At 41.2% G+C, this 27,170-nt stretch overlaps 1 protein-coding gene and 1 long non-coding RNA gene across 6 annotated transcripts in view; both read left to right on the forward strand.

The window, feature by feature from the left end:
- Positions 1-27,170, forward strand: part of LOC105277821 — a 110,928-nt gene that overhangs the window by 59,092 nt on the left and 24,666 nt on the right. Inside the window, exon 1 of one of the 5 annotated variants that reach the window (XM_026970547.1) lies at positions 22,004-22,209. The exons of the other annotated variants lie outside the window; for them this stretch is intronic. The gene's annotated coding sequence lies outside the window, so the exon portion shown is untranslated. Of the gene's footprint in view, positions 1-22,003; positions 22,210-27,170 lie in introns of those variants that run through there. 5 annotated transcript variants of the gene reach the window in all.
- On the forward strand, positions 15,063-17,985 carry LOC105277819. Its single transcript, XR_893683.3, has 2 exons — positions 15,063-16,805; positions 17,847-17,985. It is a non-coding gene; the product is annotated as an uncharacterized LOC105277819 (long non-coding RNA).

Genomic DNA, 27,170 nt, shown 5'->3' on the forward strand with positions numbered 1-27,170 from the left:
TAAATATATCGGTAAATACGCATGAAAGGTTACACCTCACCGATTTTCTATTGCCACAATGCGTGATAAAATTCGCTAAAGAATATCTCTCGTCTCGGGTGGTCCGCAGGATGTTCAAACGTTTCTTCGACACACGCGAAACAAATTGACGGCAAAGCGTTAACGTCGCGACTTGGACGCAATACAAGCCGCATCGACGAGTGCTAATGCCTTTTCTCGGTTTCTCCAATTCTTCACTTCGCGTGCCGCCACTTCCCGTCTTCGCCGAGAAGTTTAAATAATGACGCGCGAGCGGATGAAAGGCAGAGACTGTCGTGAGCGCCTTACAGGATACGTCAAACACCGGCGAAATTCGGTGGGACATAAAGAGAAGAGGGAATTCAGCCCCAGTGAGTGCAACGGGGAGAGTACAGAGAGGCAGCACGTCGTCACGATAGCAATCTGAAAAATGTCGATCATACGCGACGTCGCCGTGTCGGCGGTGCATATACCTCGCGCGAACGCTCGACTGACAGGATGCACGTTAACAGCAATGTGGCAGCCGATCGATAAACTTCAGCCTCATGCAAAATTATGTAAATCATTTTCCGCGATACGCATATACACCGCGCGTATCTAACGTGGATCATTTGTCACGACACCGTCGACGAGAGAGGGTGGCGGCGGGCGGGAAGGAGGGAGGGAAGGTGAGAAATTAACGCTACGCACGGGGGAGGACCACCCTTCGCTTCAGCCTCGTTCCGTGGCCCGAAAAATATAATACGCTGTCCGTCGTAATGGAAGCCCGGTGCCTAACGCGACATCGATTAGTATCCATTAAAGCCTTGCACAGCCGACAACATATCCGCGCTCGTGTATGCGTAACGGCATAACGCGAGAGAGGTTGTCATGGTTTCGCACTGCCTGTGCTGGTCAATATATCAGGTATTGCGACCGGTGCAATCTCGCCGAGCTCAGATCTCGATACGCCGAGTCACGCGAAAATGTAATGTCCGTTATTAATATGCACCTTTGATACTCGCGTTTATTCCTGGCATAATGCACGCCTTCTGTAATCTACTCTAACTCTGTAGAGTCGAGCACCGAGCATAACGAGGCTATATTCGTCGCGATTTTTGTTCTCAAAGCTGCTTGAAGATTGGCGCAATAGAGCGAGTACGCGCCTTACCGTGATCATATCAGGCGACCCGAATTAAGGCCTCTTCACACATATCCGTGACGTGTCAGTGCCGTATTCGCTCAGTTTTATACATACATGTTTTTATACTAGTATTTATACATGTCCGGCGTAGTAACATATGCGAATCGACACGGTACTGATACGGTACTGACACGTCACGGATATGTGTGAAGAGACCTTTAACGACTGAAGAAAATGATTCTGCGAAAAGCTGCTCTTGACTCGCCATTCTATGGAAACATTAAAATTGTTTTATTTAATATTTTATCCGATTTATCATCTAAAGGTATTCGTCGGAAATTATCTTTATATTGGGAGAAAACGTGGAAATACACATCCTTCTCTATACTGCAATATTCTTTCTAGCGATTAGTTTAGAAACTGCGTGTTGTAAAACATAAATTCGACACCAACAGGAACTCGTATCCTATACAGTTAGATAAAATCTTTCGAGATTGACAACTATTACTATTACTATTTTTATCATTTTCAATTAAATCTTTTTCTTTCATGCATGCAATGCACTCCGTTAGTTTCTGCCCGAAATCCTTGCCCAGAATGATTGCAGCCTATTCTCTGTCATATAAAAGTCAACAATATCGGACGATTATACATCACCGACGATGGATTTTTCAGCGAGATTAATCTCAAGCGTCCAAGAGTATAGTGGTGACAGAGGTTTTCATGAAGGGCCGGTTTTTTTTCGAAGGGAAATTTCAATGGCAAGCCCGGATGTCGTGCAAAGCCGATACCAAGTGAGCGTAATCGCGCGTGACGTGTTATCACTCGCAAATACTGGCTGTCCCGAACTGGCGCCGATCCATCACGCGTGATTGATGGAAAGGCGAAACCGTTAAACGCGCCAAATTACTCGGTTAATCGAGCAAAATGCACGCGCGCCCGCGCGAGTAGCAAATGACGAATGAAAGGCCCGTCGACTAATGACGTTTCCGTTGGGACCGAACCGACGCGCGATTCCACGCTTCCGCTATCCCGATCAACGGTAAAACCGCGTTGCAAGTTAATCCAACGGCGTCAGCGATACACGCTAATCAGTCTTCGGCAAAGCGAGAGCAACAGCACGCGGATCCATTCTCGGCAGTCTGGGAATAACCGACGACGCCGAGTCCGACGAAGATCGACGGACTAACAAGCCGGAAACAAACGGTCCATCTATTATTAGTTCTTCAACGAGGCAATCTGTTCGCTCGCGTTCCACTACACTTAGCAACGGGATGTTACCTCATCCGGGTATATCAATTTCATTGAGATCTCTGCGCGGTGATAAGTGCGAGAAATATCGAAGTATCATCTCCGAAAGTGCACGGCAACTCAAGTATTATACATTCATTAAACATACGCTCAGGTTCGTTGAACATCTGAAAATATTCCGTAAGCTCCTATCTTTAGTTGCGTTCGACTATTTTGTTCAGTACAGTTTTTAGTATGCAAGATCATAAAATTCCGATTATATAAATATTGCAGCAAAAAAGGTCGAAGATATAAAAAGTTGAAGATATAAAGACAGTAATAAAGAGAAACGCGTTAAAAAGAAGTTTAATTTATATAAAACACAAGATTTTAATTCGTCGTGTGAACAAATGAACTATCCTGATTTTCACAAGCTTCAAGTGACTCGCGCAGCCGAAAATGTCCAAAATAAATAAACTGGTGCAAGCTCTATAAAGCGAATTATATTGTTACCACAGCGCACGCAGTGTATGCAGAATATTTATATTCCCAACATGCTCGCGTGCAATATTAACCGCAAAAAAAACACGGGTTCGTGCGTGGCTGCTTTTACAAGTATTTACGCGAAAACGGGAACTTGTCCAATCTACGTCCCGCGCGTGTCATTTTTTGTCGTGCGAAGAGACCGAATTCATGCATATGTGTGCATCGAGTACATTCCGCGAGTACTGCCGCCTTCGTGATCGGAATTAATCCCGCTCCGGCGACCCCGATGGGTCGAGGAGAGTCCTTGGACTTTTCCAGCATTTTTATATTCCTCGTGAACTCGGTCGCGACGAAAGCAGAGAAAATACGACGCGCAACGCTCACGAGCCGTATTGCGGATCGAATGGCGAAAACGGCGAAATACTCGCCGAGAAAATAAAGAAACGGATTGAAGGGGGACTGCAAGTGCGCTACGTTACCCAATAGCATTCAATGGAAATTCTACCTCACTGAGAACTAATGGCGCAACAATATTTTAATATCGAAGATCCAGTGTGATAGAGACGGAGTGCCATTACTGGTATCGCGCGCGCAACGCAATCTCCAATGTCAAAGTTGAAGGAAGAAAAAAAAGGAAAAATATAAGAAAATAATAAAGAAGGAAAGGAGAATATCGAATTTGTCATCCGTTGTTCGCGCCAGTGAATTATGTCGGTTACAGACTTTAACTTTATTTTCTCTGTGCGCATGTTGCCGCACGTTATTACTAATACTGTCACGGAGTACTATGACATGAAGCGGAAAATACCGGAGATCAAAGTTGTCTAAAATAAAAAATGAAAGAAAAATCGAAGGGGCCTGTCGACCTTTCTAGGCGGAAAGAAAGGCTTAAAAGTTCATTACGTGAATAACGTGAGAAAAATGCGAAATGTATTTCCTTAATCCATATTATCAAATCATCCACGAAACAATTCTCAATAGACATACAATAAATAATGCTCAAAGATTATACTTGATTATCGTACGTATATTTTATGTATTAGTGAAAGCATCTTGAGCTTATATAAAAACAGTTTATTGAATCATAATAATACTATTCACACGATATATCGTTTTTTAGATAATTTTACTTCTTAAACTAAACAATTAACAACTTTCACTAAATCGTACTGTAGATAAGATGAACAAATTAGTTGTGACAATTAAGGGAAAAGCCAATATCTTGCAGCGGTTTTACGATTATGATTGGCAATAATATCCATCAGCCGGCTCGCCATGAAGAAATAAAAGATCGGAGATATAAATCGTCGGAGCGTTTTCTCCAATAATTAAAATCATCGTGTTTCTCGATGTTGGCGTGGAAAGAGAACAATATTCTGATATGTATGTCGTTGGCAAACTACATGACGTATATCTACAACAAACGAAGCAAGGATTCGAGAGATTGCATCGATGCATTTCGCTCTCTTAAATAGAATAGCAATTGTCTTCTCGTATTGTGTGCGCCATATAAAATATTTTACCTCTCTTTTCTTCCCTCCCCCTCTTCTTCTCTCTCTTTCTCTCTCTAACTTGAATTTCAACTTGAGTTTCAATCTCTGGCAATTTCACATTAGTAGATCATTAAGGTATTAATCCGTCACGGGAACTAATATACGTTTGAGTCTCGCATGAATGACAAAAGAAAATATGAATATTTGCACAGGTGGTTGAAATGAGGGAGACAAGCAGAATCTGTCCCGATATTAATTAATGGAATGCGTCTTGCGCGCGATATTTGCTCATATACAACGGACCGGGTCAATCGAGGCTCACTGTCATGTTGCATTCGACAGCGGAATAACCATGTGTGCGTTTATCTGCGCATTCATTCGCTTGTGATTCTCTCTATTTACTTTGGCATGTATACGTGTCACCGCCTGAATCCTTAATATGGAATATTAGATTACGGTAGAGAAGGTTCGTTCATGCTTATTGTGCACGGAAATCATAGGTGGAACCGAATACAGAGAGATGAGTTACGCTGCCCTGATCGCCGCTCTTCTCAATTCCATATATTTAGGAAACGTTGACGTTTCGTGAATCAACGGTTTTTATTTATGGATCTATCGCAATTTATCTTCCACAATTTCTTAATTTTCAATATCATAAATAGTCTGATAAGCAAACCTCAAACTCAAATCCAGAATCTATCAGAAAGATTTTAACACAACTCGAGAATAAGCTTTTTATAAGACATTTATAAAAATTTGTTAAATTACGATCTTTGCTTTTTCGCAAGGCGCATCCTCGATAATGACTTCGTTTAAATACGGATAGTATTTACGCTTTTAGTTTCGCATCTTCTATACCCGCGTACATCGGTGCACGGCAAATTGCAGAAAATGTAAACGATGTCTTGAAAAAGAGACGCACGTATAAATGCATCGTGAACTATTCTGCGTACTCTCGGGCAATTACATATGAGATATCATTTTTACCGGTCCTAAAGAAGATTACTTTTATTAAAAATATCGAATGTGTGTAATCGATGACGATTAAATTTGCGGGCTCCTCGTTTCTCAAAATACCCGCATCTTGCGCTAATTGCATCGTGCGTTTTCATTCTCCGGCAGAGGATCCTTCCAGCCCGGGATTTCTTGGGATGCTTCCAGCTTCTCGCGCGTATTTTGTAATGTTAACTCGCATTGCGGATAACTACGCGAACTATTGCGAGTCCTCCCCGTTCCCACGATCAACAGCAGATCTTACAAGCAATTTCTTGTACAATGTTCGTAATGACACGGCGCCACCGCGCGAGCAGGAGCAAACGAGCCTGAGGTGCGCAGCGGAAGTAAAATAAATATACGAGAAATAGCCTATGCGCGTAACGCGTGGTACGATAATCGTGCGCTATCACCGTGTAATCCTAACTTGTAAATAGCAAATAACAGAAACAAGTGCACCGTATCCACCGATCGCGACAACGAGCAAGCTTATTAATTATCGTCGCAACGATTGTAATAGATGTCGTCTATATTTCGCGGATAAAATCTATAATTTCTTACGTTTCTGCGAATAACATTAATTTCACTTTCTATTTTCAAAATGATAATAATAATTAAAGATTTTTCATCTTTTATACTTGAGATAGAACTCTTTTCGAAACTTGTCAGGAACTTGAGGATATTTTGGGGAAGAATCAGAATTTTGTATATTATATCGAAATTCTGAGTGAGAGAGTTAAGCTCATGGCGATGTTCGTTGGACACTGCAAAATTAGATCTGTAAATAAAAGAGATATCGGATGGAGGATTAAGTTCGGATGATCGGTTTTCATGCGGGATATAACGGAGACATATGCGTGTTCACGTTTGCCGAAACATGTTGACGGAACTAATATTTATTTTCGGGGAAATGTTGTACGCGAAAAATTGTTATCGTTATGATATTTTCGTTAGAAATTCGCGCAGTGAGTTAAAGGATCCGTCAGATTTCCTGCAATAAATTAAAATAATATATATTTATACGATTTTGCAAGCAAAACCTCATGCGAACAAAAGTGATAAAAAATATATGTATACTATACCAGCTTTCGTTCTCTTGATTCAAAATAACAAACGCAAATTGGATTTAACGATAATATATAATCATGAATTCATACTGTCGACATAATTAAGAAACGAAATATGATATGTAAATTCGTGATTTATCAAACTGATGTTACGTGAACTGTAATGATGTATGCGAATGTGTTAACGAATGGATAGAATGGAGATTAAGAGACGTAAAAATATTTTAATTCATTCATCTTTATTCTAGCAATTATATAAATATAAAATTTTAAATTCGGGAAATTCTTTCAGTTAATAAATCTTTAATTTTTAATTGAAAATAATTCCAAAGTTGCAAATAATGATATTTTTATTAAAGAAACATTCTGTTATCATTTCATGATAAAAAGTGACATAATAGTGAAATAATCCGTAGGTGCCCAAGAATTTTGCATTAAAAACATTCAGACATTTATTTCTTTCAATAAATATATAATTTTGTTTTTGCAAAAATTATTCAAACGTATAGAATACTTCTGGATTTTGATGGTAACTCTTGGCGAATTCTGGTTCGCAGCGCGTCGCGACGCACACCGGTACGTATCGCCATCTGCCACGACGCGCGGAAACGACGCCACAGATCGACGCCGCTCGTCGGTGGCGTCGTCGGACGACGTAATCGTGGCGTCGCGACGCACCGGGCCGCTCCGCATTCAATGTCGACGACACGAGCCGCTTCGCGCCGGAAGGCAAGCATCGAGCGCATCCGGAGAGGAAGCGGGGCCTTGCACAGTCGCCGTCGTTTCCTGTCCGCATTATGCGCGCGACGTTGTAGAGCGGATAGAGCGAATTCTGATGCGGAGGAAATGGAGGAGGGAAAAAAGGGGGGCAATGTGCGTCATGATATAGAGGTGTATGCGTCGTGGTGTGCCGACGAAGCGTACAACCATAGGAACTGGAGCGATTATTGCAGGGAGTGATCTGGAGAACGCTCTAGCAATGTTCGACGTTGCTAAAAACCGCATCGAAATCTCTCATCGTGCAGGATGTCGGAAACGTGGAAGATCGAGACTCTGGCTCAATCGCTGCTCGTTGATCCAGAATCAATTTTTCGTCATCACGAATGTCAAGAGAGATTCTAACAATTTCTGAGCAAATCGCTTCCGATTTCTGGCAAATTAAGGGATGGTCAGATTTCATCGCTACCTGGCGACACGGTCGTCAGAGCGCACTATTTCACATGAATGAGATTGCCTCAGTTTCCCACAGGGGCATCAAGATTCGAGAAACGTGAAACCACGTAGCGTACGATTAACTACAGCAGGCCTGACAAAGGTGTCAAGGTCGCAGTTTCCCGTTTCTCGAATCTTGATGCCCCTGTGGGAAACTGAGGCAATCTCATTCATGTGAAATAGTGCGCTCTGACGACCGTGTCGCCAGGTAGCGATGAAATCTGACCATCCCTTAATTTGCCAGAAATCGGAAGCGATTTGCTCAGAAATTGTTAGAATCTCTCTTGACATTCGTGATGACGAAAAATTGATTCTGGATCAACGAGCAGCGATTGAGCCAGAGTCTCGATCTTCCACGTTTCCGACATCCTGCACGATGAGAGATTTCGATGCGGTTTTTAGCAACGTCGAACATTGCTAGAGCGTTCTCCAGATCACTCCCTGCAATAATCGCTCCAGTTCCTATGGTTGTACGCTTCGTCGGCACACCACGACGCATACACCTCTATATCATGACGCACATTGCCCCCCTTTTTTCCCTCCTCCATTTCCTCCGCATCAGAATTCGCTCTATCCGCTCTACAACGTCGCGCGCATAATGCGGACAGGAAACGACGGCGACTGTGCAAGGCCCCGCTTCCTCTCCGGATGCGCTCGATGCTTGCCTTCCGGCGCGAAGCGGCTCGTGTCGTCGACATTGAATGCGGAGCGGCCCGGTGCGTCGCGACGCCACGATTACGTCGTCCGACGACGCCACCGACGAGCGGCGTCGATCTGTGGCGTCGTTTCCGCGCGTCGTGGCAGATGGCGATACGTACCGGTGTGCGTCGCGACGCGCTGCGAACCAGAATTCGCCAAGAGTTACCATCAAAATCCAGAAGTATTCTATACGTTTGAATAATTTTTGCAAAAACAAAATTATATATTTATTGAAAGAAATAAATGTCTGAATGTTTTTAATGCAAAATTCTTGGGCACCTACGGATTATTTCACTATTATGTCACTTTTTATCATGAAATGATAACAGAATGTTTCTTTAATAAAAATATCATTATTTGCAACTTTGGAATTATTTTCAATTAAAAATTAAAGATTTATTAACTGAAAGAATTTCCCGAATTTAAAATTTTATATTTATATAATTGCTAGAATAAAGATGAATGAATTAAAATATTTTTACGTCTCTTAATCTCCATTCTATCCATTCGTTAACACATTCGCATACATCATTACAGTTCACGTAACATCAGTTTGATAAATCACGAATTTACATATCATATTTCGTTTCTTAATTATGTCGACAGTATGAATTCATGATTATATATTATCGTTAAATCCAATTTGCGTTTGTTATTTTGAATCAAGAGAACGAAAGCTGGTATAGTATACATATATTTTTTATCACTTTTGTTCGCATGAGGTTTTGCTTGCAAAATCGTATAAATATATATTATTTTAATTTATTGCAGGAAATCTGACGGATCCTTTAACTCACTGCGCGAATTTCTAACGAAAATATCATAACGATAACAATTTTTCGCGTACAACATTTCCCCGAAAATAAATATTAGTTCCGTCAACATGTTTCGGCAAACGTGAACACGCATATGTCTCCGTTATATCCCGCATGAAAACCGATCATCCGAACTTAATCCTCCATCCGATATCTCTTTTATTTACAGATCTAATTTTGCAGTGTCCAACGAACATCGCCATGAGCTTAACTCTCTCACTCAGAATTTCGATATAATATACAAAATTCTGATTCTTCCCCAAAATATCCTCAAGTTCCTGACAAGTTTCGAAAAGAGTTCTATCTCAAGTATAAAAGATGAAAAATCTTTAATTATTATTATCATTTTGAAAATAGAAAGTGAAATTAATGTTATTCGCAGAAACGTAAGAAATTATAGATTTTATCCGCGAAATATAGACGACATCTATTACAATCGTTGCGACGATAATTAATAAGCTTGCTCGTTGTCGCGATCGGTGGATACGGTGCACTTGTTTCTGTTATTTGCTATTTACAAGTTAGGATTACACGGTGATAGCGCACGATTATCGTACCACGCGTTACGCGCATAGGCTATTTCTCGTATATTTATTTTACTTCCGCTGCGCACCTCAGGCTCGTTTGCTCCTGCTCGCGCGGTGGCGCCGTGTCATTACGAACATTGTACAAGAAATTGCTTGTAAGATCTGCTGTTGATCGTGGGAACGGGGAGGACTCGCAATAGTTCGCGTAGTTATCCGCAATGCGAGTTAACATTACAAAATACGCGCGAGAAGCTGGAAGCATCCCAAGAAATCCCGGGCTGGAAGGATCCTCTGCCGGAGAATGAAAACGCACGATGCAATTAGCGCAAGATGCGGGTATTTTGAGAAACGAGGAGCCCGCAAATTTAATCGTCATCGATTACACACATTCGACATTTTTAATAAAAGTAATCTTCTTTAGGACCGGTAAAAATGATATCTCATATGTAATTGCCCGAGAGTACGCAGAATAGTTCACGATGCATTTATACGTGCGTCTCTTTTTCAAGACATCGTTTACATTTTCTGCAATTTGCCGTGCACCGATGTACGCGGGTATAGAAGATGCGAAACTAAAAGCGTAAATACTATCCGTATTTAAACGAAGTCATTATCGAGGATGCGCCTTGCGAAAAAGCAAAGATCGTAATTTAACAAATTTTTATAAATGTCTTATAAAAAGCTTATTCTCGAGTTGTGTTAAAATCTTTCTGATAGATTCTGGATTTGAGTTTGAGGTTTGCTTATCAGACTATTTATGATATTGAAAATTAAGAAATTGTGGAAGATAAATTGCGATAGATCCATAAATAAAAACCGTTGATTCACGAAACGTCAACGTTTCCTAAATATATGGAATTGAGAAGAGCGGCGATCAGGGCAGCGTAACTCATCTCTCTGTATTCGGTTCCACCTATGATTTCCGTGCACAATAAGCATGAACGAACCTTCTCTACCGTAATCTAATATTCCATATTAAGGATTCAGGCGGTGACACGTATACATGCCAAAGTAAATAGAGAGAATCACAAGCGAATGAATGCGCAGATAAACGCACACATGGTTATTCCGCTGTCGAATGCAACATGACAGTGAGCCTCGATTGACCCGGTCCGTTGTATATGAGCAAATATCGCGCGCAAGACGCATTCCATTAATTAATATCGGGACAGATTCTGCTTGTCTCCCTCATTTCAACCACCTGTGCAAATATTCATATTTTCTTTTGTCATTCATGCGAGACTCAAACGTATATTAGTTTCCCGTGACGGATTAATACCTTAATGATCTACTAATGTGAAATTGCCAGAGATTGAAACTCAAGTTGAAATTCAAGTTAGAGAGAGAAAGAGAGAGAAGAAGAGGGGGAGGGAAGAAAAGAGAGGTAAAATATTTTATATGGCGCACACAATACGAGAAGACAATTGCTATTCTATTTAAGAGAGCGAAATGCATCGATGCAATCTCTCGAATCCTTGCTTCGTTTGTTGTAGATATACGTCATGTAGTTTGCCAACGACATACATATCAGAATATTGTTCTCTTTCCACGCCAACATCGAGAAACACGATGATTTTAATTATTGGAGAAAACGCTCCGACGATTTATATCTCCGATCTTTTATTTCTTCATGGCGAGCCGGCTGATGGATATTATTGCCAATCATAATCGTAAAACCGCTGCAAGATATTGGCTTTTCCCTTAATTGTCACAACTAATTTGTTCATCTTATCTACAGTACGATTTAGTGAAAGTTGTTAATTGTTTAGTTTAAGAAGTAAAATTATCTAAAAAACGATATATCGTGTGAATAGTATTATTATGATTCAATAAACTGTTTTTATATAAGCTCAAGATGCTTTCACTAATACATAAAATATACGTACGATAATCAAGTATAATCTTTGAGCATTATTTATTGTATGTCTATTGAGAATTGTTTCGTGGATGATTTGATAATATGGATTAAGGAAATACATTTCGCATTTTTCTCACGTTATTCACGTAATGAACTTTTAAGCCTTTCTTTCCGCCTAGAAAGGTCGACAGGCCCCTTCGATTTTTCTTTCATTTTTTATTTTAGACAACTTTGATCTCCGGTATTTTCCGCTTCATGTCATAGTACTCCGTGACAGTATTAGTAATAACGTGCGGCAACATGCGCACAGAGAAAATAAAGTTAAAGTCTGTAACCGACATAATTCACTGGCGCGAACAACGGATGACAAATTCGATATTCTCCTTTCCTTCTTTATTATTTTCTTATATTTTTCCTTTTTTTTCTTCCTTCAACTTTGACATTGGAGATTGCGTTGCGCGCGCGATACCAGTAATGGCACTCCGTCTCTATCACACTGGATCTTCGATATTAAAATATTGTTGCGCCATTAGTTCTCAGTGAGGTAGAATTTCCATTGAATGCTATTGGGTAACGTAGCGCACTTGCAGTCCCCCCTTCAATCCGTTTCTTTATTTTCTCGGCGAGTATTTCGCCGTTTTCGCCATTCGATCCGCAATACGGCTCGTGAGCGTTGCGCGTCGTATTTTCTCTGCTTTCGTCGCGACCGAGTTCACGAGGAATATAAAAATGCTGGAAAAGTCCAAGGACTCTCCTCGACCCATCGGGGTCGCCGGAGCGGGATTAATTCCGATCACGAAGGCGGCAGTACTCGCGGAATGTACTCGATGCACACATATGCATGAATTCGGTCTCTTTCGCACGACAAAAAATGACACGCGCGGGACGTAGATTGGACAAGTTCCCGTTTTCGCGTAAATACTTGTAAAAGCAGCCACGCACGAACCCGTGTTTTTTTTGCGGTTAATATTGCACGCGAGCATGTTGGGAATATAAATATTCTGCATACACTGCGTGCGCTGTGGTAACAATATAATTCGCTTTATAGAGCTTGCACCAGTTTATTTATTTTGGACATTTTCGGCTGCGCGAGTCACTTGAAGCTTGTGAAAATCAGGATAGTTCATTTGTTCACACGACGAATTAAAATCTTGTGTTTTATATAAATTAAACTTCTTTTTAACGCGTTTCTCTTTATTACTGTCTTTATATCTTCAACTTTTTATATCTTCGACCTTTTTTGCTGCAATATTTATATAATCGGAATTTTATGATCTTGCATACTAAAAACTGTACTGAACAAAATAGTCGAACGCAACTAAAGATAGGAGCTTACGGAATATTTTCAGATGTTCAACGAACCTGAGCGTATGTTTAATGAATGTATAATACTTGAGTTGCCGTGCACTTTCGGAGATGATACTTCGATATTTCTCGCACTTATCACCGCGCAGAGATCTCAATGAAATTGATATACCCGGATGAGGTAACATCCCGTTGCTAAGTGTAGTGGAACGCGAGCGAACAGATTGCCTCGTTGAAGAACTAATAATAGATGGACCGTTTGTTTCCGGCTTGTTAGTCCGTCGATCTTCGTCGGACTCGGCGTCGTCGGTTATTCCCAGACTGCCGAGAATGGATCCGCGTGCTGTTGCTCTCGCTTTGCCGAAGACTGATTAGCGTGTATCGCTGACGCCGTTGGATTAACTTGCAACGCGGTTTACCGTTGATCGGGATAGCGGAAGCGTGGAATCGCGCGTCGGTTCGGTCCCAACGGAAACGTCATTAGTCGACGGGCCTTTCATTCGTCATTTGCTACTCGCGCGGGCGCGCGTGCATTTTGCTCGATTAACCGAGTAATTTGGCGCGTTTAACGGTTTCGCCTTTCCATCAATCACGCGTGATGGATCGGCGCCAGTTCGGGACAGCCAGTATTTGCGAGTGATAACACGTCACGCGCGATTACGCTCACTTGGTATCGGCTTTGCACGACATCCGGGCTTGCCATTGAAATTTCCCTTCGAAAAAAAACCGGCCCTTCATGAAAACCTCTGTCACCACTATACTCTTGGACGCTTGAGATTAATCTCGCTGAAAAATCCATCGTCGGTGATGTATAATCGTCCGATATTGTTGACTTTTATATGACAGAGAATAGGCTGCAATCATTCTGGGCAAGGATTTCGGGCAGAAACTAACGGAGTGCATTGCATGCATGAAAGAAAAAGATTTAATTGAAAAATGATAAAAATAGTAATAGTAATAGTTGTCAATCTCGAAAGATTTTATCTAACTGTATAGGATACGAGTTCCTGTTGGTGTCGAATTTATGTTTTACAACACGCAGTTTCTAAACTAATCGCTAGAAAGAATATTGCAGTATAGGAAGGATGTGTATTTCCACGTTTTCTCCCAATATAAAGATAATTTCCGACGAATACCTTTAGATGATAAATCGGATAAAATATTAAATAAAACAATTTTAATGTTTCCATAGAATGGCGAGTCAAGAGCAGCTTTTCGCAGAATCATTTTCTTCAGTCGTTAAAGGTCTCTTCACACATATCCGTGACGTGTCAGTACCGTATCAGTACCGTGTCGATTCGCATATGTTACTACGCCGGACATGTATAAATACTAGTATAAAAACATGTATGTATAAAACTGAGCGAATACGGCACTGACACGTCACGGATATGTGTGAAGAGGCCTTAATTCGGGTCGCCTGATATGATCACGGTAAGGCGCGTACTCGCTCTATTGCGCCAATCTTCAAGCAGCTTTGAGAACAAAAATCGCGACGAATATAGCCTCGTTATGCTCGGTGCTCGACTCTACAGAGTTAGAGTAGATTACAGAAGGCGTGCATTATGCCAGGAATAAACGCGAGTATCAAAGGTGCATATTAATAACGGACATTACATTTTCGCGTGACTCGGCGTATCGAGATCTGAGCTCGGCGAGATTGCACCGGTCGCAATACCTGATATATTGACCAGCACAGGCAGTGCGAAACCATGACAACCTCTCTCGCGTTATGCCGTTACGCATACACGAGCGCGGATATGTTGTCGGCTGTGCAAGGCTTTAATGGATACTAATCGATGTCGCGTTAGGCACCGGGCTTCCATTACGACGGACAGCGTATTATATTTTTCGGGCCACGGAACGAGGCTGAAGCGAAGGGTGGTCCTCCCCCGTGCGTAGCGTTAATTTCTCACCTTCCCTCCCTCCTTCCCGCCCGCCGCCACCCTCTCTCGTCGACGGTGTCGTGACAAATGATCCACGTTAGATACGCGCGGTGTATATGCGTATCGCGGAAAATGATTTACATAATTTTGCATGAGGCTGAAGTTTATCGATCGGCTGCCACATTGCTGTTAACGTGCATCCTGTCAGTCGAGCGTTCGCGCGAGGTATATGCACCGCCGACACGGCGACGTCGCGTATGATCGACATTTTTCAGATTGCTATCGTGACGACGTGCTGCCTCTCTGTACTCTCCCCGTTGCACTCACTGGGGCTGCATTCCCTCTTCTCTTTATGTCCCACCGAATTTCGCCGGTGTTTGACGTATCCTGTAAGGCGCTCACGACAGTCTCTGCCTTTCATCCGCTCGCGCGTCATTATTTAAACTTCTCGGCGAAGACGGGAAGTGGCGGCACGCGAAGTGAAGAATTGGAGAAACCGAGAAAAGGCATTAGCACTCGTCGATGCGGCTTGTATTGCGTCCAAGTCGCGACGTTAACGCTTTGCCGTCAATTTGTTTCGCGTGTGTCGAAGAAACGTTTGAACATCCTGCGGACCACCCGAGACGAGAGATATTCTTTAGCGAATTTTATCACGCATTGTGGCAATAGAAAATCGGTGAGGTGTAACCTTTCATGCGTATTTACCGATATATTTATAATTATTTATATTTATTTAAAGGTAGCAAATGTTTTAAATTTTACATATTAGAGAATTTTGTTCAGTTTATTATTCTACATATTCGCTTGCATTTACTTATAAACGTTTTGAAAGATTGCCTCTGTTTTTAAAGGAATCTGAGACAAGTAAGATTTTTTGCAATCTTCGGCGCCGAGAAAGAATCTCTGTTTCCCTTTCTCGGAGACAAATCCTTGCAGTGGCGGCTCGACGTTCCGGAAGCAATCTCGTTTGACAGCTCACTGTCGCCTTCGCGCGACAATTCGATATGTACACACACGTACAGACCGCGTTATACGGAGCATATCAAACCTCGCAGAAATTGAATCAGCGGCGGTCGGAGGAATCCGTAAACGGAAACGTGAACGCGAATCAACGGTGCACTCGGTGCTTCTCTCGCCGGCGCGCGACGCTTCGTTGCTAAAGATAATATCGTTCCGTACGACAAATTGGCACGTATCGTGGCGTAAAGAGGTGCCCGCCCGTCTGCATTACGTATATATTTTGAAAATTTCGGCAGACATGTATTTTCAGATAATCAAATAGCGCTTTCAATAAATTCCTACGTATAAAATTATACGTTAAAATTACATAAATTGTCATTTAACACATATTAAAAGAAAATTAGGTATTCATTTAAACTATGTTTCCTCGCAAATCTGCGGATAAATTAAATTGAATTGGATTATCTGAATAAATTTAAATGCATTCAATGTCATGCATTAAATGACATATCAAAAGAGAAGACTCGTATAGAATTAAATGTTAAACATCATCAAATATTAATATGTAATGTTACATACAAGTAAAAGTACGTTTATAATGATATCTCACCACATACGAAAAATCTGTATACTGTAAGCGTATTATTATTCCTTGATCGAACATAACTGTTTCTTCAGCTGAATAATTTCGATATTAGTTTTATTCTTGAAATCTACTAAATTAATACGATAATCGATTCTGTGTCCCACTGACAGTCAGGTGTGAGATATAAACGATTCTGAATGTCAGAACACCTTGTATATTAATAGCCTCGCTTGTGCACGCTGTGTCAAATTGGAGGGAGACTAATGTAAAGTGCATCGCGCCCAGGGAAGAGAAATGATCGAAGGGGCCAGTATCCGAAAGGCGATTTAAAGGCACTCTTGAATGCCGCCCGCGTTCACGCATATGTGCACGACGCTTTTTTCACCGATAAATAATTTTAGTCTGGGCGTTACCAGATCCCGCTGATTTCTCGAGAAGCTACCTCGAGGGAGCGAAATGGATACTCGGATAAAGCTAACGAAGATGATCGTACGAAATATGATGGCGATTCGTCGAGGATTGAGAAAAACAGCGAGCATTTAGTGAAGTGAGTCTTTGGTATCTCGATCTCCTCGCGTATATTTCACGCCGTTCTCGTTCAGCGGAACGGAAAGGATTCATATTACTGGATCGAGCCGATTTTCTCGATAGACGCGTTTCCTCGCGCGCGATTAAATATCAAAGAATACGGTAATCTGGTGTATGAAAGATTCAAAGATATAGTCAATTTTCCACGGTGAAATGGATTTGATTTCGTTGATAAAAATATTGGAAAATATCTTACATCTGTATTTCGTTAACGATCTCTGTGATGTTATTTGAAGAATAGAGAATTTGTTGAGTCTTGCAAAACTGTGTGTACATCTGATATATGTATATAATGTTATAACGTTGCAATTTAAGGATGATGGTTCTAAGCCACGAAAGGCAGTGTTATTTTACTGCTATTCTCGAACTAATAGAGGAAAAACGAGACTGAAGTTTTGACCATTTCCAGTCGTTCAATAGAGCGTTACTGCATCAATATTTTACGTCAATGGAAGGGAAGCGTCGTCGATGGTCCCTTTATTCACGTCAATTTATCGATGGATTTGAGCCATGTATTAGCCGATAATCCAATTCGTCAGTAATGTCCGCTGGTGCATTTATTGGACGGATGATTATTAAAACGTTTGGCGTGCTCGCGATTGACGATTGGAGTTAACACGGCTTTCATTCGATCTCGAAACAGCATTGTAATTCTTTTGTTTTGCATTGTTGAAAAATATAATAATATGGCACTCTTGATTAAGAATATAATATAACAGATAAAATATCGGATAAAACTGGAACAAAGTAGCACATTGTTCGAGCATTTTACAGCTAAATGCAGTATCGGGTTTAACAACATAAATGTACCGAATGTGTCACATGAAAATGTACGAGTCGCAACGTGAAACTTAGTACTCTCTCATTTATTACTTTTTGCGATCCAGACAAAGATCTCGCTGCGCTTAAAGCCTTTATTATGGTCAAATTGCGTGGCACTTAGCTTTAAACGTCGTTAAACGTTGAGAGAAGTCTACTTTGTTTTACTGTTCCTTTGCAGGAGGAAGGGTTAGAACAAGAAGCGGCAGAAGAAGAACGTGAATAGAAAACAGCAGCAGCTTTGGCATAATCAATATCTGCTCATGTTTTAAATATTCAAATAATAAAAAACTAACATTCAATAAAATTTAGATAAACGATAAAAAATTATTAAACTAGTTTTTTAAATACATTTTTCATGTATATGAAATGGTTTTTGGTAAATTAATAAATCACTGCTTCGCGCGCGCGAGTAAGTACCCTATTATTATATATAAATATATATAAGCAGCATGTGTAAGAGTAATATGTAATATGTACATACATATAGAATCATGCTTTTAAATTGTATTCAAGCACTGTAAAGACGAAATAAAAGATAAAGTAAAAATCACAGAAACACAATTACTCAGAACGTTATTGTTCCTTGCTTTTGCAATGCTCGGATTTCTACTTTTATTTTATTTAACTTATTGGATTCGACCAATCATTCTCTTTTATTGTTAGAATTATCTCCTCATAAATCAATCACGCAACCAGCATCATCGCTCATGTTATTCCGCCATTATTATCATCACATGCATCCACATACGTCGAGCATACGGCCAAAATAACTGGCCACCAAATGGAGAACACGGAAAGAATATAAATGGGAAGTGTGCGAGGAGGATAGCAAAAGGAAGAAAGAAAAAGGCAGGGGCTCAAGCTATTCTTAATTAACTAAAATACGCCGCGAGAAAGCTTCCTTGTCATTCTCTTTTTGTAAACTCTCATTAGAGTCTCCTCTTGAGTTCATTGCAGGTGTTACTCGGGTAATTTCCGGTATTCCGCGTTGTTCGTGAAAATTCTTAATTCCTCAGGACACAGAGAAAAAGATTAATTATTTTATATGCACACTGTATATTTTTGGAACGAAAAATTGTTCGGAAAGTAATGGTATACGCACGTCTCTCGTTTCTGACACGTGGAGTAATGTTTCCTCTGCGGAAATATCCCGGAGAAGACGGAAGAATTAGAGTGAATGAGTGCTGGCGTTATGAGAGAGCGCGACGCTCAGATCAGGAGTTATTTTCTCCCTACGTAACATTTATGTGAAATATCCTGTTGCTGCTCTATCCACTTCTGTTACCGAATTTGTGTAAGAGGAACAAATACCTACATATTTGTAAGTATAAGTATTTATCGTGTTTCCTACTTTAACATGAAACAGTTATAGACTTTAATAAGATTTAGAAATCTAATATTACGATCTCGATAATCTTTCCTCAATAAACGATTCCTCAGAAAACGATTAAAATTAATCACCATCGATGACGTCGATACCGTTTTGACATGTTTAAGTAGGCCACGCTATTTTCATGTTCGAGATATTATCGCATAACATTTTGCCATTTTTAGCCGAGATATAGTTCAGACATCTCACAAAAAAGTCTTAAATGTTTTCAACTTGAAAAGAAGCTATGTTATTTTTTCAGAGATATTGATATGATTTTTTTATTTATTGTTCACTCGTCAGCATATGATAAACAACATTTTAACGGAAAAATTAATTCAGAAATATAATTTCCCTTTACGCTGTACAAAATACGTAACATAAACAAATATATATAATTATTTTCGACAAGATAACTTTCTGTGAGAAAACATTTTTGTGATTCAATCCTAAAGCAACAAAATAATTCAAGTAAACTGCTCACAGCAACAGTATATTTATTCGTAGACAAAATATATTCCGTACGGTTGCGGACGATAAAATCTCAAGCGTGGGCGTGCCGATCGGTTAAAAATAAGTACGATTAATTCGGAACATCTGCGTGTCTCGCGAAAGCAGCAGCGCAGCCAGCGTTCCCTCGCAGACGATTGCGCGATTTTTCGTAAAAGGCGACGATGGGGAGGAGTCGAATCCGCGTATAATACAACTTCTCCTTCCGTTCCGCTTTAATTTGCTTATTATCCGGGGTGATGCATCGCTTTTCTACAATGCGGGCGCATTCGTGGATTAGCCGCGGCCCTCGTCTTTCACTTCTAGTTGTAATCGGACGCACACATCAACGCTGTCCGATGCGTTGGCGTTTGTGAAGACGCTTGGCTTCTAAAACGTGCGTACAGTCGATTCTTTTCGTTCTGTGCCGGCGTAAGACTTTAATGCGTAGCGTGCGATTAATTAGGTAAAGAGCAAAATGCGCGGCTCATATGTTGAAGAGAAATTTCATTGCTGAGTGCGAATGAAACGGACGTTATTAATGCACCCGACTACGTGCAACGCGACGCGCGTCCTTCCAGCGGCGTTCTGATTCGCGAATATAGTCGCACGCAACCAGAAGCGTGCGGCTGGTTCCGCCGATTGCTCGTCGCCGGCAGTCGCACGCCGGGCGTCAACGAGTGTGGCCGTTTTGTCCTCGAATTTGCGTTTGATTGCATTCGCGCGCGGAAGTCTCTCGGTTATTGGCGCTCGCATATCTCGCTGCAATCGCGCTGTTCGAACGTAACTACTCGAGTCTCAGTTTATTGATATTTTAGACGCGACATTTATTAAATGTATCAAAAGTATAAAAAATATATAATAAAAGTTGAATAGATTTAGCATCGTGTGATGTCATCATGTGATGATAACGAATTTGCTATAAAATTGAGACAGCAAAGCTCTTCTTTTTTGATAAAAATCTTTATATATGGTACTGTCATATAGTGTCAGTATAGTAAATCTAGAGATGCTTTTAATAAGGCAGTTATGATCAGCTACGAAAAATAATTAATATAGACCTGTTATATGTGAAATATTCTGAATGAATATTTGAATAGTTGTCTGAATAGTCTCTTGAATGGGACGTATGAAAGACAGAGATTGACAGAAAACCGCGCAGTCGGTGGAACACATTCTTAAATTTCCATCAATTAAAAGCTGGATACGGAGCACGAGCGCCAGAAGTTGGATCAATTAAAGCACTGAGGATTCAGCTGGAACTTCAAGAAGGAAGTTGCGACAAAATGACTTTTACGGAACGGAAGGTCAAATTAGCGAGTCTGAATTATTTTACGTCCGCTTCGTAATTGGCTTTCGGTTGGAATCGCGCGACATTATATCCACGTTTCGCCGACATTTCTGTCGCGTCGTCGCGCCGACGGATTTCTCTCGGATCGTACATTTTCTCTGTTTTCTTCGAAATCCATCAGCCCGCAGTATTTCACGATTTCGGGGCGACGAAAATGGATGGAAAAATTGTCGGCTACACCGACTGAAATCGCGAGGTCGCATCTGCACTATCGTCTCCCCTTTTTCGCGCCGTTCCGGCAACAATAATAAACGCACTGACGGTAATGCATGGCGTCACTGGAGTGACTATTTTCATCCGCAAGCAAATTTCGAGCATTTTCGTGATATATTCGCGAGAAATTATCCCGCATCATCTTATTTTTATACACGAATTATATCACTGTATGTGAAAACCACAATACGCAAATGTAACTCTTTTGTTTTAGAAAAAATTACATTTTTCCCATGTTGTTCCATCTCGTTTGCGAAAGTTTGTATTTTTTTAGATAGAGTTTAATCATTCCAAAGAGTTTCTCAAAGAGATAGAATCAATCTTGCACGTATTGACTTCGCGGGAGAATCAGAAACGCTGATAATCATAATTAAATTTCGCCCATGCTAATTATAGAAAACGCGTTTCGATCATACGTGTATTACGAATCGAAAGCGTTATCGTGTTACTTCGAGCCGCTCCGGCTCGAGTCGTATTTAATTATATTCGTTCGGGTCAAAATGTTAATTAAACGCAAACTTTCCCGTCCCTCGGTGGCAGGGAAGCGTAATTAAAATTTCGCCGACGGATCTCCCCGCGACGTCGCGCGAGTCATAATATTTCCGCGCGAATCGGCAAATTTGTCCCTCGCACAGCAGTAGACGCGATTTTTTGCCGCGGCCCGTTTCCCGTTGCGTTCCCGACGTATATTATATCTCGGGGTGCAAATCTGCATTGCGAGCGTGTTCGACGCGCGTTCCTCGGGGATGATGGTAAGCGGCCAACGTCAGGTTTTTCCGTTGGCGAAATTGGGGACGCATCTGCGGTGCGCGTCTCCGCCGCGACGCTTCTCGCTCCTGACGCCCGTTCGGCGCACACCGACACGATCTGCACTCGCTGGCGCGGTGCACGTTGCAGCGCAGCGCCGCGTATCCCGCCGCACCGCAGTTGCACCGCGAACGTCCGCGAAAGCACACGCGAAAACTCACGTCCGACGTCGCGATCGTGTAGATCTGTCGATACACGACTTCGTGCTCATACTCGAATTGCACTTATTCGTTGAACGGTCTGAGGAATTGTTTGCACAGAATACACATAGTGCACGGTAAAGAGTGTAAAGTCAGTGATAAGATGATGTTGGTACGTTCACGAAGTTGATTTCTTTTTTTTCTTAGAGGAAATTGCAGCAAAATGTGCAATTTATTTTTGCTATGAAGTATTTGTACAGTTAACTCACCGATCAAACGTCATTCTAAATTGAAACTTTATTTTTGATAAATTAATGAGAATATCAAGTATCCATGTATTATCCAGCCGCGTGACTGGCTGTTTTGATTCTTTGGACGAAATTATTGTAGTTCTAATGAATCTCAGATATAAAGTTTTGTTTAAAAGAAACCAATCTTGCAGGTTCATTCTTGAAAGATACAGCCTCATTAAAATTTTATACGTACTGCGGACCACCTGGTATATCAATATCTTGAAACGATCCAATGCCATACTACAGCTTCCAAGCCGAAGGAAGCAAATGTTATATGTGCAGATAGAGATGTCGTTTGACCAAGTCGTACAATAATATTGTTTCCGTTTCAAGATATTATATATTGATAAAGTGCCTATTTGTGATCCTAATGAGAAATATTTTTCAGCTTAATCAAATTTACACGTGCAGTATATTATCGCGTAAAACGTACAATTATTGTATAATTACTTTTAACAGGAAAACTATGGCTGTATGAATTTAATACTCTCATTTGTATCGAATATACACAATTGAGCGCAAAATTCAGTAATCCGACGCAGTTTTATCTACATAATGTATATATGTGTAGTGCTTTGCCAAAATTTTGCTCTTGACAACCATGTTTAGCAAATAAAAAGGTATAAAAAGATATAAAGTGCATTATAACAAATTCTTACGTAATCATGCATGATAAGGTTGATGAAGCTTTTTAAAATATTATTACGATATTATGTGATTACATTCAATTTTCATTATCAGAGTCTATTGTAATTACTCTGATGGAATTCTCTCAACTGCTCATGATACAGAATTACATTACGATTTCGAGATCTCTCGTAGTAAGGATCTACATTCTATTATTGCAACGTCGATTCTCTGTTTCCTCTCGGTATATATGTGTTAGTACTATGTATTGGAATTATCGTGCGTCATCATAATTAATTCCAAGCATGTAATAATAATTACATGATCACAGTGGTGTGATTACACTAGCATAAACTGAACGTTTCGCACGTGTATTTCGATACGGCTAATATAATGCCATTTTTATCGCGCTCCTCTCTTCCGGGGAAGATTGCAAACGCTGATTCTCAATTTTACATAAGGACGTACCGCGGCTGGTTTTGAGATAACGATAATAATTCAACTACCATCTCGACACGCTGCAAATGAAGTCGCGATGGAACTCGGATTAATTTCACGAACGTGAGAGCCTCGCGTGTACGTTCTCCGTTCTCTTTCTGATCTCGACAAAAACGACAACGCGAGCTCGGTACGCGAAATATCTTTTTGTGAAGTACACACGGGCCTCTCTCCTGTAAGACGCACTTGCACAATGCGAGCATTAAGGAATTAAGTTAAGTCAAAGAGAAGGACCACTTGTAAACGTTTGTACAATAAATTTATTTTTTATTTTTTCCATTTCTAATAAACATACTGATTCTAATAAATATTGTATTGTATTGATGTATTGAAAAAGAGAAGAGAAAAAGCACATTTAAATATCTAATAAAATATTTAATTAAATGTTTAAATATCTTTTTTATTTACTTATATGATCCATATATTAGAATGCTATATAAAATGTCTTAATGTGGAAATTATTATTTTATATTCTTTATTTTCTCACTCGCGTAAAAATTGCATACTTTCAAATTTTGAAATTATACTTCCAGCAAAATTCTAAAGATTACTTTAATAGGTTCTGACAAAAGGAAATTGCATCTAATAATATTTTCACTCTTAAATAACACAGGATGACGGAGGAAAGATAATGATAGCGGCTGTGCGATCGAATTAAGTGAAATTATCGAGATCATGGGTTAGAGAGATAGCAATTTCGTATTATAGAAAAATATGATAATTATCTGTCTGTTTGGCAGCGCGGTCTTCGTAATATGTGAAAACACGGTATACTGTCGAACCTATCAACCGTTTCAACAATTTAATTTAATTGATCGCATGAGAGCTATCTCATCGCGTTCCAATAAAAACCTGTGCGAGCCATAGTTCAGTGTTTTCCGCATGTATGTGATCGTATAGATTTCCGTGTGTAAAAAGGAAGCGGATGACAGGAAAAGACAGTACGCGACCATGGATCGAAGAACGTGTTCATGAATCTTGCATTAAACTAATTCTTAAACCTCAAAGAGTCAAGCCTGTGTGCTTGATGTTCTCCCCCTCATTCCCTTTTTTGTCACTTTGTCGGGACCGGTGTCTAAATCTGCTTTACGGAGTTTCGTGATGTCGCTCGGCGGGAGAAGAACCTTGCGCGTATCAAGCGCGCAAGCCGCAACCTTTTGCCCTTCTGACCTCGGGTACTCGCGAAGCTCGGGAAAACGCCGTACGTTAGCCAAAATCATTTCCAACCTTCGTTAACAGTCGAAACTTTGTGTAGATTGCGTCTGTCCCAAGGGTAATTGACCTCCGGAATTACTAGTTATTAAACTACAAGGTTGAAAGAACTTCTCTTGATTGCTCAAAAAGGGAAATTCCTAAAAACAATTCTTTTGCCTCACAGGGATAAAGTTCAATTTTTTTGATTGATCTGCATTGAACATCACTTTCGATACAGATTAAATATTGATAGCTCCAAAAATTTTTTGAATTAAGGGTGTCTATAATATTGGTGTCTCGTGAGCAGAGGAAAGCAAGCGGAAGGGGATGAGATATTGATTCGATTTTATGTATGCATTTCCGCAGATCTTTCGCGTCGAGGCATCTTCATAAATAAACACACAGCCAGTAGTTCTCTCTTTTTCATGACAACGTCGATCGTATCCGATACCATGGCATTCGACTTCCCGTCGACGTGCTCTCTTATGGCGATCACGTGCGCCCTCGCTTTGTTTCTGCGAAAGGGCTCCGACGAGACAGCCGTCGGAGAGGAGGCGTCCTTCGGGACAGTCGACGTGGAGAACGAGCGGCTTTTGCGCGTTCTGTGACGTTGGAGCAAACGACCGTGGCCACACACAGGCACCGTCGATATTGCGAGTTAATTGCCACGGCGAATTTAATCGCGCTGGTACCCACCATCGATGTAATGCGAACGCAGGCGCGCACGCTCTTCAATTAGCTCGCGTCCATCGGCTCGCTCCGTTTCTCTCGCTCGGTCGTAACGCGTGGAAACAGATAGCTCGAACGGAATCCGCCGCGCGTACACGATCGGCCGGTAGACACGTCGGCGCCGCTGCCACCGACTCATCGTTCATCGCGCGCGAGAAAACGAACGACTAGGAATTAGCACGCCCAGAAATGCACGTTCATGGCGCATCGATACCGCCAAGGTACGCCGCGGCGTACGGTTGTGCGTCAATGTTGATTTTGTGATTCCACACATTAATGTCTATATCAGTGTACAAGAGTAAGGTGAGTGATGCTGTTTGCACTTGTCAATATTGTATTACTGGTGAGATTACACTAAAGGTTAGTGTCTTTAGATATCACATCGCGTTCCCAGCTTCAAGATTGATACTGTTAATGGATATTTTTGGAGATTCATAAGAAACTGAAATAAAGCGCGTTAGGGCAATTTGGTATGCTGGGGGGTGAAAGTGCGTTGAATTACAAGATTCTTAACGGACTACGAAATATAGGAGAAAAATAACTTGGGGATGGTTATTATTCTCGGGGTAACTGACAGCGTAAAATCTCAAGTATTCTGAAGCGGGAAGTTGCGGAGTTGCTCACGCGGCCAGTGGCCCTTCCGCCGTTTCCTCATTTTCATTCGCGTTTTGCGAAAGTCCTCATTAAAATTTACTATTGTTTAAGTTTCTCGCTATCTCGCTACATTCCCTCAAGTAAACGAGGAGGCCGTAAACTGGCGCGCTTTACGGCCACTACTTTCGTTCATTCGGTAACGCGAGTGGTCTGCGATACTTTGCGATGCACTCGTTGCCGTGTGTGCGTCACGTGCGCACGTTCAGGTGTTCACGATTCATTTCGTCGCCGGGTATTTCTGCAGTTCGTCAGACACGTAATTCCGCCGTTCTCGTTGTTTCCGCAAGAATTTTCAAGTTTCGGCCGCGTACGTGCTTCTCGTGGCAATCGCGACGTACATCGAGGATACAGTACGACCTCGTTCGCTCAGCACGCGTGATTCATTGTTCCCCGAGTGCGAGCGTGAGATTTGTACGGGGGAGTACGTTATATTTTGCATAAAAGTGCGCGAGAGATTACTCAATGTCGCGGTGCCGACAACTTCTCGTCGCCCACACCGTCTCTGGGGGTCCGAGTGGCCGCGAAAAATGCGTCATTTGCATACCCCTTGTTAGCTCACTTGATAACGCACGAGAAAAATCTTTCCTACGCTACGTAGAATCTTCACGATTCCGCCAGATGCGTTATACGAGTTTCACCAGCGTATGTACGTATGCGCACACGTATTTTCATGTATCTTCGTACACAAGTGAAAGCATTTAGCTATTTTTAAATCTTTCCTTTCGCCTTCTCAATAATCTTTTGATCGTTGCATCGGTAACTTGTTTAAAAGAACAAAATTGACCTGGAGGAGGTTCTACTTTGATCGCGTGGGTTGCCGCGAGGGTTCAGCCGAAATTTCGCGCGTATACATGTTCTCGCGTTCCTAATCGTGCACGCGTGAATGAATTACGCACGTTGAGCAAAAGGGAGAGATAAACGATAAATGCCGTTTATATTGCCGCGAGGAAAGCATACGGTATTTGTTCCCTTTTCGACGTCGCTTCCGCGGATTCGTTCCACCATGCCGCTTTTACAAGCTTTACAGATTCGAATTTCCGGCCGACAAAGGAGCATTTTACTGACGTATTTAACCCATTTCTGCGTGGGACGTTGAAACGTATATACTCGACGTTGAAACACGTCGGAACCGCGGCAT

The sequence above is a fragment of the Ooceraea biroi genome, chromosome 1 (genome assembly GCF_003672135.1).
Source record: "Ooceraea biroi isolate clonal line C1 chromosome 1, Obir_v5.4, whole genome shotgun sequence".
Classification (NCBI taxonomy): Eukaryota; Metazoa; Arthropoda; class Insecta; order Hymenoptera; family Formicidae; genus Ooceraea; species Ooceraea biroi.